This window comes from Canis lupus, chromosome 16, assembly GCF_048164855.1.
Source record: "Canis lupus baileyi chromosome 16, mCanLup2.hap1, whole genome shotgun sequence".
NCBI classification, from domain to species: domain Eukaryota; kingdom Metazoa; phylum Chordata; class Mammalia; order Carnivora; family Canidae; genus Canis; species Canis lupus.
In genome coordinates, this window is record NC_132853.1 from 41,601,796 (window position 1) to 41,608,718 (window position 6,923).

Sequence of the window (6,923 nt, forward strand, 5' to 3'; positions counted from 1 at the left end):
TCTTGAAGTTTCCCTAGGCCCTCTAACTTTTACCCACACCTGCTTCCCCTACCCCAGCCCCAGAGGCCACGGCTTCTGTGGAATCTGGGGCATGGAAACAGGAATCAGAGATTCTCATTCCTGAAGGAGTTCTCTTTGGCAAACTATCGTGTGGCCTTCCTGGCCAGTGCCTGTCACAAGAGGGCCAACTGCCATTTCAATCGGTCAATCCGTCCATCTACTTGATCCCCGTGCCCTGCTGGTCTCTCAGGAGGGTTAATATAATTTCTGGGAGGATGACATTCCAAGCACACGGGCCAGAGGTCCCCTCCCACTGAATATTTCCACGGCCCACAGCAGCAGGATCAGAGCCGACATGCGCATGGACATAACCGTGTGCTGGCTGGTTCCAAAGACGCCAGGAGGGCCCATGGGCCTCTGCCCAGCAGCCTGGAGGCCGCACACACTTCATGGAATTGGCAAAGAGTTTCTGGAATGGGCAGGGTATCGTAGGCCAGGAGAGGAGATGGGATCACTGCCACCAACCAGACTCATCTCTCTGCTTTGCCTGGGACTTAGCTATTGCACACACATTTCTCCTCCGAAATGACTTTCCTATTATGGGTAAATTAAGAATTACGTTCTATGTTTCACAAACGAAAAATGAGGCTTAGCTCAGAATGACACAGCTCCAAAAGGGCAGAACCAGGAGTTGCCCTCGGGCATCCCGTCTATGGCAGCTTGACACAGAGGAAGGAGCACGGATTGAGGTGTTCGACAGGTGTGAGTTCAGATCCTCGGCCTGCCACTTCCCAGCTGCCTGTCCTGAGACAAGTCACAGCATCTCTTCGAGCTTCTGTTGCCTCCTCTGGGACGATCGTCCTTGCTGACCTTCACCCAGTGACCTCAGCACCTCACACATAACCTCCCGAGGGATCCCCACAAAAGCACTGTGAGGCAGGTGCTTTTCTCATCAGCCCCACATTTCAGAAGAGGACTCAGAAGCACAGACAGGCTGTGTGACCTACCCGGGGACACACAGCTGGGAGGTGGAGGTCCCAGGCTTCAAACCCGGGCAGCCCAGCCCTGCTGCATCAGAACGCTCACCCCACAAACATCTGAGAATCTCAGTGAGTCATTTCTGGGAAGTGGAGCTCTGAGTAGGTAATAGATAAACACCTCCCCTCCTTGCCTATCTCAGTCTCCCTAACTGGAGGATTCCAAAAAGAAGCCTACGGAGGGAGGAGCGCTGAGGAAACTCTACAGCACAGCCTTCCTTGTGCGGTCCCTAGAGGGGCTCCAGGCCGTGGGGGCTCTAGAAGGATCCACAGGAGGCTGGGAGGAAGCCCTGGCCTGTCAGCTTCCCCAGGCAAACCTTCCCGGGGGCCTGGCCCCAGCGGCTGTAACCGGACTCCTGCTCCGGCCTCCGCAGCTGGCCCTGGGGAGGCCCAGCGCGGGGAGGCCCAGCCGCGGTCCCTGGCCCCTGGAAGGGGCGGGCCGAGGGGTCGGGGGGCAGCGGGAGGCGCGGCGGGGGGTGCGGTGCGCTCCTCCTCGGGCCGGCACCCCCTGCACCCCCTGCACCCCCTGCGCCCCCTGCACCCCGGCGCCCGCGCAGCTGCCCGCGTCTGTCAGCCGCCCTGCGGGGCGCGGCCGGGGCCGCTGGCCTCTACATCTTCCTGACAGGCCCCTCTTCGGAGGCCAGGAAAAAACAACAGTCCCTCCCCTCGCGGCAGCCCATTTGTTAGATGAAGGCCGGGCACCGGCACCTTTAACCTCCTCAAAGTCAGCATTTCCCCCTCCCGGCCCCGCGGGCCCCAGACAGAGATGGATGGAGGCGGCTGTTGGTGGAAGAAAGGCCCGTGGCTGCGCGGCCAAGGGGAGCAGGGCTTTCAGGAAGGGAGGGGACCCCGCTTCTGGTTGTTGTTGGGGTGGCAGGAGGAGGAAGAGGAAGAGCGTGCGTCAGGAGGATGGTCGGCGGCGGCCACACCTGAGCCATCCCAAGGAACTTTCGGAATTTCCCCCATTGTGCGCGACAGGCAGGCGCGTCCTTGGCGCCACAGACCTGCTTCCGTGCGTGCGTGCTTGGCCACCCCACCCACCTGGGCCTGGAGCTGCAGGGCCACCGAGGGGAGCTTGGGGCCTGGGGGCAGAAGACTGGGCACAAGGTGGGGGGTCTCAGTCAAGTCACATCCCTCTTCTGAGCCTCAGTTTCCCCACCGGCAAGAGAGAGATGACAGTTTCAGCCTCATGTGGCTGTTGGGGGATAAATGAACTGATGTCTGTGACAAGACTTGGCTGACAGTCACGGGTGGCACACGTGAGGATCATTATGCCTTGTCTTTCCTTACTTGGCTGGAACACTGGGCAGGTCACATTTCCTTGGAGGATGAAGATGGTCCAGCCTAGCCCCTCAATACCATTTTCTTTCTTCTTTCCTCCTCCTCCTCCTCCCCTCCTCCTCCTCCAACTCCCCCACTACTACTACTTCTTCTTCTTCTTCTTCTTCTTCTTCTTCTTCTTCTTCTTCTTCTTCTTCCTCTTATTTTTCTTCTTCTTCTTTCTTCTTTCTTCTTCTTCTTTTAAAGATTTATTTTAGGGCAGCCGTGGTGGCTCAGCGGTTTAGCACTGCTTGCAGCCCAGGGCGTGATCCTGGAGGCCCTGGATCGAGTCCCATGTCGAGCTCCCTGCATGGAGCCTGCTTCTCCCTCTGCCTGTGTCTCTGCCTCTCTCTCTCTGTGTGTGTCTCTATGAATGAATAAATAAAATCTTTTAAAAAAATAAAAATAAAGTTTTATTTTATTTATTTTGAGAGAGAGAGAAAGAGAACAAGAGGAGGGGCAGAGGAAGAGGGAGAGAAAGACTAAGCAGACTCCCCACTGAGTGTGGAGCCCAACAATCCCAGGACCTTGAGAATATGACCTGAACCAGAACCAAGAGTCGGATGCTCAACTGACTGGGCCACTCAGGAGCCCCTCAGTACCTTGTTCTATGGCAACACAACAGAGGATCATGAACTTGGGCTTGGGATCCAGGAGAGTATGGGTTCAAATCCCAACTCAGCCATGAATAAACGGAATGGCTTTGAGCAACTCACTTTATCACTTGAGCCTCATCTGTAAAGTGGGAATAAACTTTTCCACTTCTTTCTCCATTAAGTTACTGAGAGAAATGTTTGAGGTGATCTAGGAAAGTTCTCGCTATATACTGGTTTACAGTGCTTAGTGGTAGTATCTGGATGATGATGATGATGATGATGGTGATGATGGTGATGATCCTGTGATTGATGTCTTAAAGACAACTGGAGAAGGCCTTGAGAAATATTTATATGCCACCCTGGGGGACAAGATGAAGCCATTAGCATTTACTCACATAGTAGAATATGTGAATACCCAAGATGCCTATTCCTAAGCAAGACCTCAAGGGATGGGACAGGAAACTGACAAGTTTTGAATGTGGCAGAAATCATTCTGACTAAAGATGTTTGCTCCTGGGCCTGAGATATATCTGGAATGTATATGCCCTTTGCTTCTCAGAAGGTTTTTTGTTTTTTAAGATTTTATTTATTTTATTTGAGAGAGAGAGAACAGGAGTGGGGTGGAGGGGCAGAGGGAGGGAGAGAGAGAGAAAGAGAGAAAAAAAAAGTCATGCAGACTCCCCATTGAGTGCAGAGCCAACCTTGATATCATGACCTGAGCCAAAATCAAGAGTTGGATGCTTACTGACTGAGCCACCCAGGCACCCCTACTTCTCAGAAGATTTGAGGCAGCAGGGTTACTATCACCCTATGGGACTTTTGTGAGGTTCAAATAACAGGATGGTTGGGAGAGAAGTGAATAAACCAGAGTATAGTTCTCATGACTGTCACAGATGCCCCTGTGAAGCCTGCAAGGTGAGACCAAGACATTCCACCCTGGGGAACCAACAATGAGGTCTTTTCCTACATCCCAGAAAACACTGAGTTTAATAGGCTAGGTACCTCAGATGAAAGTTTTCTCTTGTGTGCATCTCTTTTCAACTTTTGGCGCTGACCATCACTTGTCTGCTACCAAGATTATGAGCATATGACTGGAAAACACAATAGTACACACAGTGGCTTGCCTCTGGACCCTCCTTTTGAAGGTGAGGTGACCTCAGTTTCCCTAGCTGAAAAGTGGAAGCTCACCGAATAGATGATGTACAGACATCCAGAAGGTACTCAGGAAACAGCCTTTTCTGGGCTTCTGGGCTTCTGGGCCTGAAGGATTTAGGGGCCTGTTGACTCGCACAGGTGCAGGATGGTGCCCCTGGCAGAGAGGGGACAGGGGAACTTGTGTCACTTAGGAGTGGAGGCAGCTTTATCAAAATAACAAAAGAGGAAATGTACAGAGTCTATCATTCTCTCCAAGAACAGGAGTCAGAGGTGGCAGTCCAGCCTGGGATGGCCATTCTTCAGAGTTATCAGGGGCACACGCACTGTCACTCTTTCTACCTCATGCCCCAGAGGGCCTCCTCACCCACCTGGCAGTTCGTGCTCAACTGTCATGTTGGCATTTCAAGTGGCGGAAAGGAGGAAGGACAAATGAGAGTTCATCTCTCTGCCCCACTCAGAGAGGCTTTCTGGAAATCCTGGTCAACAGTTGCTCTTTAGCCTCATTGGCTGGCACTAGTCACTTGGCTACCTATAGTTTCAAGGGAGGCTGGCTCCCCCAACCCTTGTCTCTCCTTCCCTGGCGGAGCCCCTCCTTCCTCAGAGAAAGGTGTGAAGGTGGAGCAGCTAAGATAAAATACAGGGTGCCCAGTTAAGTATGTTCCATGCAATGTTTGGGACATGCATACGCTAAAAATTATCTGTTGATTATCTAAAATTTAAATTTAACAGGGCGCCCCCTTCCCGCCCCACCCAAATCTGACAATCCCAATCTTTTTACATTTTATTTATTTATTTTAAGATTTTGTTGATTTATTCATGAGAGACACAGTGACAGAGGCAGAGGCACAGGCAGAGGGAGAAGCAGGCTCCATGCAGGGAGCCCGACGCGGGACTTAATCCCGGGTCCCCAGGATCACACCCTGGGCCAAAGGCAGCGCCAAACCACTGCACCACCCGGGCTACCCTGGCAACCTCAATCTAAGGCAAAACTCATCTTTGGGCCGGAGAGGGCTCTGGCCTTACCTTCTAAGCCAAGATGTTTGCATTTTGACAGAAGGCTCTCTGGAAGGATTCCATCAGGGAGCGTGCCAGGGGGAGGTTTTGCAGGCAGGCAGTAGGTCTCTGCCTTTGGCTGGGGCCCTCTGACTGCTGGAGGAGCCTAGGGTCTCCCAGGATGGTCTCCCTTGGAGGCCTTTCCGGTGAGACAAAGCAGAAAGGAGGAGGGAGAACATTCAGGTGGAGGGAGTGAGGACAAAGGTGAGTGCCCCTGGGCAGGAAGTGCTGAAAGAGAGAAGGAGGGAGGCCTCAGTGCTGGGCTGGGCGCCAGCCCTGGAGACTCCAGAGCCGCCCACTTCCCGGGGTGCACTTTTCCAGCCCTTGCCTATGAGGCAGCAGTGCCATTATTTTTTTGGTGGGGGGGACCAGCTAACCAGATAGGACAGCAAACTGGGGATTTATGTGGTGTGGGAAGAGCTCGGATTTCCCTCACTGTTTATCCAGCAGTATTTTTTAAAACAGAAATCAGCGCGAGGGTAACCACAGCTGTGAGTTACTGGCTCTGGCTGTGAGGGCTGTGGGGGGGGGGGGGCGGTGGGGGCCTCCTTCATAGTGCTTTGCTCTGCATGGACCTGGAAGTTGCTGAAGGCATGTGCCTTTCCCCAGCCAGGGGCTAGGTGGGAAGGTGGCGCAGGTCCCTGATGGCTCCCCCTGCCCTGGGATAAAGGCCAGCATCCCTGGGGCAGCTGGGATGGGTGAGGCCTAAAGCCTCACAGATCTGTACAGTTCTAGAGGTCACGAACCCACTTGGAGCCAGGCAGGCAGCCATAAGCTAGGGGGAAGGGGGAGGGGTGCAGTGAGAGATGGAGGGGTCTCAAGAGCTACTTGGTACTGCCCATTTTGCCTTGCAAGAATGTAGGCCTATTTTTGCCATTAAAAAAAAAAAGCCGTGATTCTAGATTTTTACAAGTAATCTCTCAATTTTTAAATGTTGCTAATGAATTTAAAACCCTACTGGTCAATTAAGAAAGGCCTTTGGGCACAATTTAGTTCTCGAACTGCCAAATGTCTGGTCTTCTCCAAGTCTGCCTGCTTCCCATTTTACAGATGATAAAGCTGAGGTCCAGGGAGGCCTAGGGGCTCCCCCAAGGCTGTACTGCTTGCCCCGGGGGTAAACCACAGGGCCAGGAAACCTGCCCAGTGCTCTTCGCTCAAGCTAGCAGTCTTGCTGGCCGAGCCCACAGTCATCCCAGGCAGTTCTCAAGTGCTTCCTGACCATCTCTCATTTGTACAGACATGCCATTGACAAACACATCCATAACCGACTCGATTCTGGCAATGACCCCGAGGGAGTGAGTCCAGCATTAATTCTATTCTAATTTTATTTTATTTTATTTTATTTTATTTTATTTTATTTTATTTTATTTATTTTACAGGTGAGGAGGCCAAGGCCAGAGGGACTAGGGGGCCTGGCCGAGTGACAGTGTCAGGAAAGGCTGGAGCCAGAGCCTCCAATTCCAGATCTACAATTTTCCACCCCCACACTCTGTCATCCTTGTGGGATATGGCCCGAGATGGATAATAAACTCCTCCTACAAGGAACAGAAAATGGATGGGGTACTTGGGTAAACTGAATATTCGTCGTAACTTAAAGTTAATTGAAAATCCATAGGTTATCAATTTTCCAAGCAAGAGAATAGGAGGTATTTCAAAGAGCAATTATACGAGGCATGGTTTAATCTTTCTTTGATGATTCTGACGGAATGTAATGCCTCAGGGCATCGTTATGAACACCAATAATTACTGCGTAGGGCTGGGA